Source organism: Ochotona princeps, chromosome 3, assembly GCF_030435755.1.
Source record: "Ochotona princeps isolate mOchPri1 chromosome 3, mOchPri1.hap1, whole genome shotgun sequence".
Lineage (NCBI taxonomy): Eukaryota > Metazoa > Chordata > Mammalia > Lagomorpha > Ochotonidae > Ochotona > Ochotona princeps.
In genome coordinates, this window is record NC_080834.1 from 88,153,529 (window position 1) to 88,163,722 (window position 10,194).

Consider the following 10,194-nt stretch of genomic DNA (forward strand, 5'->3'; position numbering starts at 1 on the left):
AAGCCAGGATTTTTTTTTTCATCCTCTAGAATTAGTTACTAAATAGATAAGATGAAGTTCGAGGGGAGAAATGCGGGCTACAGATTTGAGAGTCCGGGTGAGGCTTGGAGAATAGAACTCACAAGCAGGTTCATCCTTTACTGCTCTGGGCTGTGTACAAATGCCATGCTTTCTTTTCCTGATTTCCTTCAAGAGTAACTTGGCAGATCCAGGTTGCCGGCTGTGATGGAAGGAGGGAGAGAGGGATTATTTTTGCAAAAGAAATAAGTTAGGCATTTTGCAAAAACAGTCATCTAAAAGCTTTTCTCTTCCATTTAGCGGATGTGTTTTTCCCAATATAATCTACTTAATGGGAAAGTAGGAGGAAGTAGGAATGTATAAAACTCTTGAACATTGGAAATCAATTTAAAACTTACTGTGTGTGCTTGTGGTGCTTGGGCCCAACGCCAGCCTTCTCTCTGATGCAGTCAGCATGCTCTTGTCCAAATACGACTGTGTTCCTAACACCTTTCCCCTGCCCGCTGCCTTAAGACTAGGAGTGAATTTCCAGTGGCACTGCAGATGAAGCGTAAAGTATTTATTGTGGCTTACAGTGGTCTGCACGGTCTGATCCCCGCCCCCCTCACAGTGTCACTTACTACCCTGCCCTCCCTCCTTAGCCATATGGGTCTCCAGTCACCTAGGCAGCAGTGCTGCCTCCTGCCACAGGGCCTTTGCACACACTGTTCCCACTGCCTAGAACAAGCTCTATTCCGCCTTTCCTCCTCCTAACCTACGTTCTGACATTGTGCCCTTAAGGGAAGTTTCCCTGAATTTCTGGAATGACTCATTCTCCCTATACAATATGATACATACCTCAGTGTTGTTGTTTTTTTTTCTTTAATATATGAAAGGCAGGGTTACAGAGACACAGAGGGAGAGATGGAGCTTTTCCAGCTGTTCCTTAATCCCTACTTGGTCACAATGGCCGGGGCTATGACAAGCTGAAGCCAGGAACCAGGATCTAGAAGCTTCTTTCGGGTCTCCCACATGGGTGCAGAGAGGCCCAAGCAATTGGGTTGAGCTTTTGTAGGCGCAATAACTGGGAGCTGGATGGAGACTCGAACTTAAGGCGGCAGGGAGGGGAATGGTATTAGATATGAAGACAGTTATTTTTGGATAAGAGTAACAGACCAACATGTAGTGAATTAATCAATTATGCCACAATGTCAGCCCCTCAGTAATTTCACATATTGTTTGTGTGATTTCTCTCATTAAAGTACAAATTTTGTGAGAGACGGAGGTATTTTCTTGTTGACGGTGATTCATTTCTGCGTTTCCTGCTGTCGCTTTCACCTTCTCTGGCAACATGATGCAGCCTAGCTCATTCGTGGTTTCCCTGGGGAAAGGGATTCTTTCAATCTTAGGATGCTGACAGCACAAGCAGATATCATCAGAGTTCAGGGAAACTGATAGGCAGATGCCAACGGGGAGTGTTGGCCAGGTGTGTGAAGAAGGGCTGCAATCCCAAGACTCTTGTTGCATGAAAAAGAAAAAGATTTCTTTTAAAGCTTTATTTTATTTTTATTTGAAAGGCAAGTTTACCGAGAAAGAGAAATGCTCTTCACATGACTGTCATGGCTAGAACCAAGCTGATTAGAAAACCAGGAGCTTGTTTCAGGTCTCCCACGTGGATACAGGGTCCCAAGGATTTAGGCAATCCTCTCTCCCAGGCCACAAGCAGAAAGCTGGCCCAGAAGTGAAGCAGCCGGGACTAGAACCAGTGTCCATATGAAATGCCAGCGCAGCAGGTGGAAGATTAGTGTGATATACCACAACGCTGGTTTTGAGAAAGATATTTGATGGAAAGAAACCAGACAGATATGAGTGGGGAGGGCATGTCTTGGGGCATTGAGTTTTGGCTCTAGTCCTTGAGGCCTGGTACCTGCTGCTCTTTAACTTTTTTGAGTTCTTCCATGTAAGCTTTCCAGACAGTGAGTAAATACATCTATTTTGCGTAATCTAAGAGCCTTAGGAGAAAAACCATGTTTCCTTCCTATTCAAGCAGAAGTCTTGGAAATCAATCTCATTATTTTGTCTTGAGCCATGTGCCCAGCACTGAGTCAATTATTGTGGCTAGAGGGAACAAAATACCCAGACTGGTCAGGTCTTAAACCCATGGTAAGGGAGGGGTGTGCCCAGAGTTTGGGGAAGTGAGGTTCTCCTTCTTACTACAAAAGGGGTGATACTAGTCAAAGGGAATGGGTGCTGGCAGGCATGGAAGGTGACTCCATAAGAGACAATGATAGCAAGTGCTCAGGGTCGATGAATGTATTTGGGAAAAGCATCTTTGAGATGAATTTCAGTTTGTCATTTGTGATGAGAAGATGATATAGGGTTATGTGGGTGGGCCTGAAATGCAATCATATATATCCCAATAACATTGATACACAGAGGAGTAAGAGAATCTACAGAGGATGAGGCAGAGTGAAAATAGAGGCCTACACTGTGGTGATGCAGCCACCTCCGCCTGGCAGGTGGGCTCTCCCCCAGGAGAGAGGGTGAGGCCCCACCCCGCCAAGGCTCGATGCTGGGGAACATGCTGGTTTTGAGGTGCCTTGTTTGCAGTCATTTGTCACCACAGCCACAGAAAGCAAATACTGCAGGTATAAAGAGATGCTGGCTGTGTACCGTCTACAGCCCAGCGGCTCAGGCCTGGTCTGGGACAAGAGTTGAACAGATAAACTGCAGAGAGCCCCCAAGGGATGTGTGAGCAATACTCGAGCTCTCTGGACCACAGAGCAGTGTGCAGTGAGGGAGACAGGGCTGGAAAAGGCCTCTTGAGGAATGGAGTGGAGTCGTAAAGGGAGGACTGGAGTAAGTGCTGCTGGGAAGCAAGGAAAGGTGAGAAGTTCATCCACAGAAGGCCGAGGCAGAGCCCGTGACACAAAGGACAAAAGCAAGTGCAGGTAAATAGTTGGGCCTTGAGTGCTGGGGGATTTCAGTATAGACCAAGACATGCTAAAGAAGCCCTGGAAGTTCTTCAATAACTGTGTGTTTACTTGTCTGAAAAGAACAGTCTTCCATGCATTCATTTCCTATTGACTCAGCAATGAGCCAGCACATTTGCCAACGATTTAAAAACAGCACAAATTTATTCTCTTAAAGTCTTGCAGGTCACAAGCACACCATGACCCCTAATGGGGGATAAATGCAAGGGCTCAGCAGGACTGGTTCCATCTGGAGGCCCCAGGAAGCAGCCATGTCGCAACACTCTTTCCTTCCAGAAGCTGCCTGCATTCCTTGACCCTCAGCCACATCACTTTCATCTGCTGCGACATTGTGGCCTCCACCCTCTCTCGTAGAACAAATTTCATGTTATTGAGTCCTACAAGTGGACCCAGGATCGCATCCCACCCCCGCTCCTACCACCTCCAAGCCAGGAGTCTCTGCTCTAGTCCCTTTTGCCATAAGCAACATTCTGGGGACTGCGGCATGGATTTGTTTGGACCCACTACATTCCATGACAAAATGCAGCAAAACATAATCCATGCATGGGTGGGAAAAAAAGCTCCAACGATTTCAAAAACAGCATTTGAAGAAAATCATTGCTGAACTTGACAAGAAGGTGAATAGCCCCTAAGTGGGACTGGAAGTTGGGAGAGACCAGGGGTGGTGGTGGTGACAACTGAAAATTGAAACTAGGATAATATTCACAGAAACAAACACCAGCCTTGCTCCGGCGACAAATGCTAATGCCAACACTGAGACTGAAAAACAGCCCGTAAACCTCTAAGAACCCCCAGGGGAGACCCTGAAGTGGTCCAGATGCCACCAGGACATAAGTCCTTCTGAAGAAAAATGTCACAAGGGTAGGCCCTTGGACCCTTCCTTAATTAACTTCAAGAAGTGCCACACCCATGTATGCATGGAAGCACACATGTATACTCACACACATCTGACCAAGCATAGAGGGAGATGAGCCACTATGGTTTAATCAGAAACAACAGCAACCGTGATCTTCATGTACCAGCGTGATTGCAGGAAATATGAAATAAGCATATATGAAGTATTTAAGGCAATAAAAGATGACATAAAAATGAAACGACATGTGTATGTAAGCTCGATTTGTTCACGAAGCAAGCTTGATGCCCTGTGGCAGGTGAATAGGTAAACTGTGGTATGTTCAGACAAGGGAACATTATCCAGTGATAAATGGACTATGAAGCCATGAAAGGACATGGGGGCATCTTCAATGTATGCCACTAAGGGAAAGAAATTAGTTGGAGAGGGCTACACGCTAGTGGTTCCAACTGTAGCTGTGATCTGTAGCACTTCTATCAACGCATGGGGGTCCCTTGATTGTATAGTCTGATAATGTCAGGCTGTCTGAGATTGTGTAAGTACACTCTCAGGGTGTTGAACAGAAGCTGGGGTTGGTGCTGGGTTATAGCTGCCACCTATGTGGGAGACCAGGATGGAGTTTCCTGCTTCTGGCATCAGCCTGGCTCAGCCCTGGCTGTTGAAGGCAGCTGGAGAGTAAACCAGCAGATGAAAGACATCCACTTGGAGTTTTCCAAGACTGTCTTTCAAATAGATGAAAAATAAACATTTTTTCAAAGATTTTTTTTTCAATTGGAAAGTCAGATATACTTAGAGGAGGAGAGATCTTCCGTCCATTGATTCACTCCCCAAGTGGCTGCAACAGCTGGAGCTTTGCTGATCCGAAGCCAGGAGCCAGGAGTTTCTTCCGGGTCTCCCACGCAGATGCAGGGTCCCAGGCTTTGGGCCGTTCTTCAAAAAGTGAGCAGGGGCCCTGTGCAGTAGCCTAGCAGCTAAAGTTCTTGCCTTGCACATGCCAGGATCAAATATGAACACCGGATCTAATCCCGGTGGCCCTGCTTCCCATCTAGCTCCCTGCTTGTGGCCTGGGAAAGCAATCAAGGATGGCTCTTGACTCCCATTGAACTACATGAAAGCTGTGTCTGGGTGCTGACCAGGTAGCACTGGGCTGCAACAACCAACAACAAGAACCAGAATGGGTGTGGCCGGCTGAGCAAGGCCAATATTCTTGTTAGGACAGGAGGTGGACAAAGTCAGCCGGTGCCAACGACCCACTGGTGTGCACCAGAACTGCCACTGGGAGGAGGCTCAATGGAGAAGCTTGGGGAAACTCCTTCACTGGGATGCAGTCCCTGCAGGTGAGTGCAAGAAGCAAGGCAAGGAGCAGCTCTGACTATGCCAGGTTACAGTACCCGCTGGCATACATGTGGGTCAGGTCTAGGAACAGACCAGTCTGCTCAGCACATAACACCCACTGGCAGGTCTGAGAACCAGGGCAGGGGGAAGGAGGAGCCAGATCAGGCCACAACACCAGCCAGTTCGCATTAGGACTGGTACAGCAGTCAGGCTGGGCTGGGCTGGGGCAGGCGACAGCACCCACCAGTAGGAGCTGGATCAAGGGACAGACTAGACTAGATCAAGCTGTGCAATAACACTGTGGATGCTGAGATGAGGCAAGTCATGCCAGCTGGGCCCAATGGATGGCAGGTTCATGAGTCCCAGGCATGGGGGACCCGACAGGGCTTGGGTAGCTTGGCTCAGGGCCTGGGGTCCACCTCCGTGGTGGGAGCTGAGTTCCTGAGCTCTGGGGACGGGGACCTGGTGAGGCTTGGGTGGTCTGGTTCAGAACCAGCAGATGGAAGTTCCTCTCTATGTCTGTCTTTCTGAAGCTCTGCCTTTCAAATAACTAAGTAAATATTTTAAAATTATATTCAACTTGGGCCCAGCGGCGTAGCCTAGCAGCTCAAGTCCTGCCTTGAAAGCCCCGGGATCCCATATGGGCGATGGTTCTAATCCCGGCAGCTCTACTTCCCATCCAGCTCTCTGCTTGTGGCCTGGAAAAGCAGTCGAGGACGGCCCAAAGCTTTGGGACCCTGCACCGCATGGGAGACCCGGAAGAGGTTCCTGGTTCCCAGCTTCGGATCGGCACAGCACCGGCCCGTTGCGGCTCACTTGGGGAGTGAATCATCGGACGGAAGATCTTCCTCTCTGTCTCTCCTCCTCTCTGTACATCTGACTTTGTAATAAAAATGAATAAATCTTTAAAAAAAAATTACATTCAACTTTAGCAAGTGAATGACTCATGTTGTAATTACTATAGTAACTGATAAATAGAAATAAAGTATGCAGTTTCCACATGAGTAAATGACTAAGAATGAGAGCGCTTTAAAAAGTTATATACCCATTGAACTTATCTGGACAATAAGATGCTGGACTCTATGCTTGGTACGTGCTTGCAGTGAAAGAATCTCAACTGAACTTGAACTGTGGTTATGCAACAAGGTGGAGGAATCCACCATGTGGGGAGGGTTTGTGGAGGGGTGGGGGGAATCCCAGTGCCTATAAAACTGTGTCACATAATGCAATGTAATTAATGAAAAAAAAAAAAGAAAAAAAGTTATATAGTGGGGCTTGCATCATAACATAGCAGGCCAAGTCTCTACCTGTGATGCTAGACTCTAATATGGGCACTGGTTTGAATTCAGGCTACTCCATTCTGCTCCAGCTTCCTGCTAAAGTGCCTAGGAAAGCAGCAGAAGATATTCCAAGTTCTTGGACTCCTGCACTCACGTGGAAGACCCAGGAGAGGCCCTGTTCTCTGGGTCCTGGACCGGACCTCGCCATTGCCACCATTTGGAGAGTGAACCAGAAGATGGAAGTCTCTCCTCTCTCTGTAGCTCTTTCAAAGAAATAAAAAATAAATCCTTAAAAAAGTACAGTAGTCTTAATTTGATGATGGTTTTGTTTTTCACAGTTTGTTACCTACACAGTCCAAAAATATTATATGGACAATTCCAGAAATCAATAATTTGTCAGTTTTTAAGTTGCACACCTGCCTGAGAAACATGACAATCTCACACTGTCTGTTCCATCCCACCCTTTATTAGCCCTTTGTCCTGCATTTTCATACTGTACGTGCTACCTGTTCACCAGTCACTTAGCAGGTCTTGGTTATCAGATTGTTGTGATTTTAACAGCTCAGTGTGTGTGTCCAAGTAACATATAGCCCCAAAGTACAAGAAGAATGATGCAGGCAACTTCATTACAGCATATTGTTATGCAATGATCCTTATCAGCTGCTAATCTTCATGTCTAATTTATCAGTTTCCTCATCATAGCTAATGTATGTGCCGGAAAAGAATGGTGTGGATGGGGTTTGAAACTGCCTGCTGTTTCAGGCATCCATTGGGGGCCTTGCAAGGAATTACCACAGATAAGGAGTCTGCTATAAAATCCAAGAGGCAAGAAAGGAGTGCAGAAGAAAGAACAGAAAGATCCGCTGTGGGCACAATAAAGTCAACTTCACCCAGAGAGGTTCGTGGTTGCCTTAGTTAACTGAAAGAGGCCAAGAGGAGCAAGGGTTGAGCTCATGGTTTAAGGTGCCTGCCTCCCACGTGGGGGTCCCTGACTTGTGATCCCAACTCCTCAGGGAGGCAGCAGAGATGGCTCCAGCAGCTGCCTTCCTGCCACCCGCACGGGAGACCTGGCCTCTCTGTGTCCTCACTTTGGCAATGGCCATTGTGAGCATTTTGGAAGTGAATCAGCAGATGGAAGATCTCTCTGTCTCTCTCTTCTTCTCTCTGTAACTGTCAAATAAACACTTTTTTTTTTTAAGAAAGTGGAAGAGGGAGAAAGAGTCGGCCAGAGGACTCATGGCTACAGAAGAAAGGCAGACAGTGAGGCAATGTCATTGCCTTGAAGATGGAAGAAAGGAGCTTCCAGAATATTCTCTTTGTGTTCTTCCAGTGAAAGCTGCGTCAAGTTTTTGACCTGCAGAGATGTAAGATAGTAAAGGTGTGTCTGAATGCATTACACTGACAATGATTTGTTACAGAGGTGACTGGAAATTAATACAAGTATTATGTCTGCATCAGTAGCTGCGGAAAAGCATTGCCACATGTAAAACCTGTGATGATAAAAATCCCACTCAGTGATTTCTAAGTGTGCTTGCATAACTGAATAGCCACAGGGTTAATGTTCCAGTTCTATGCAGAGAAGTAAAGCCTTGTTGAGCAGCGTTAAAGAAGCTTGAAAGAAATGCATAGTTACTGAGCTCACAGGTTGAAAGGTGCAATATGGTTAAAATGGTCATTCTCTCCAACTAATTAAAAGTTGGAAGCATTCCCAATCAAAATATTTTTTTTCATTTATTCTCTTTTTTGTGATGCTTAACAAGCAGGTTAAAATTATATGTGTGGAGCCCAGCGCGGTAGCCTAGTGGGTAAAATCCTCACCTTGCACGCACCGGGATCCCATATGACCAGCTGGTTTGTACCCTGGCTGCTCCACTTCCCTTTCAGCTCCCTGATTGTGGCCTAGGAAAGCAGTCAAGGACGGCCCAAAGCCTTGGGACCCTGTACCCATGTGGGAGACCCAGAGGAATCTCCTGGCTTTGGCTTTGGCTCACACCAACCATTGTGGCTATTTGGAGAGTGAATCAGCAGATGGAAGATTTTTCTGTCTCTTCTTCACTCTATAAATCTGACTTTCCAGTAAAAATAAAGAAATCTTTTTTAAAAACTGTATGTGTATAGGGGGCCAGCGTTGTTATATAGTAGGTAAAGCTGCCACCTGCAAAGCTGGCATCCCCATGGGTGCTGGTTTGTAGCCTAGTTAGGATCTTCACTATTATCCCAACTCCCTGTTCACAGTCTGGGAAAAGCAACAGAAGATGGCCCAAGTGTTTAAGCCTGTACCACCACGTAGGAGAACTGGATGAAGTGTCCAGCTCCCCGCCTCAGCCTGGCCAGGCCCTGGTTGTTTCAGCCATGTAAGGATGAACCAACAGAGGAAAGATCTGCGTGTGTGTGTGTGTGTGTGTGTGCACCCCAGTCTTTTGCTTTCTCTCTGTAACTCTGAGTGTCAAAATTAATAAACAAATGTGTTTTTTTAAGTTAACTAATTCACGTATGGCGATCAGCATTGTGCAGTAGTAGGTTAAACTCCCAGCTGGGATGCTGGCATCTCCGAGAGTCAGACTGAGTCTCAGTGACTCCACTTTCTGATTCCTCTCCCTGTTGGATGCTCTTGCAGAGGCAGTGGATGATGGCCCAAGTGCGTGTGCCCGTATTGCAATGGATTGTATGGAATTCCAGGTTCTAAATACTTACCTGGCAGGGGAGACACCCTGGTCATGGAGGTGGTTTTCCCAGGGCGAGGCTCACCAGATGTGCTGACCCCTGCGATTCTGCAATTTCCCAAAAAATGGGAAACTCGATTGCATAATTTGTGGTAGTGGGAGACTGCGTTTGCCCTCTCCCCTGCAAAAAAAAAAAAAAAAAAAAAGCGAAGAAGAAGAAGAAGAATTCCAGGCTCTGTTGTGACCATTTGGGATGTGGATCAGCAAGCAGAAGAGTTGGGTCTCTTCTCTGCATCCTTTGCTTTCTGTCACTCTGACTTGAACATAGATAAATATTTTTAAAGATTTAGTTTTATTTTTATTGGAAAGTCAGAATTATGGAGAGAAGGAAAAACAGAGAGGATCTTCTGTCCCATGATTCACTCCCCAAACTGCCATTAACAGCCGAAGCTGAGCTGATCTGAAGCCAGGAGCCAGGAGTTTCTTCTGGGTCTCCCACATGGGCGCAGGGTCCTAAGGCTTTGGGCTATTTTCTACTGCTTTCCCAGGACACAAGCAGGGAGCTGGATGGTAAGTAGAGTAGTTGGGACATGAATCGACATCCACTTTGGATCCCAGTGCATGCAAAGCGAGGACTTTAAGCACTAGGCTAGTGCACCAGGCCCATCAACAAATATATATTTTTTAATGTGTGGGGGTCCAACACGAAGGTTCAATACCAAAATTCCCAGCCATCAATCAGAAGACTGATACATCTGACTATATTAAAACAAGAAAAGTTTTTTCCATAGAAAGCATTAAACAAGCAAAGAAGTAGAGTACAGAGCAGAAGATATTTGTGACACCATACAATTTTAAAGATTAGCCTCCAGAACATATGAAAACTCCTTGAAATCCCTGAGACAATTTCACTGAAAAAGAAGGCGGACTATTTGGACTGGGACTATATCAAAGAAAACTAGAGAAATGACTAAGAAATATATGCAGATAGGCTCCACCTTATCAATCAGACATGTGCAAATGACGGCCACAAGGAGAAGCCATTCGCCACCCTCCACTCTGACTGCAAGGAA

General features: G+C 46.3%; 1 non-coding gene across 1 annotated transcript; it reads left to right on the forward strand.

The window, feature by feature from the left end:
- The first annotated feature begins 9,144 nt into the window (after positions 1-9,144).
- Positions 9,145-9,305, forward strand: LOC118758991 (U1 spliceosomal RNA). The gene has a single exon (XR_004995919.2). It is a non-coding gene; the product is annotated as a U1 spliceosomal RNA (small nuclear RNA).
- The last annotated feature ends 889 nt before the right edge of the window (positions 9,306-10,194 follow it).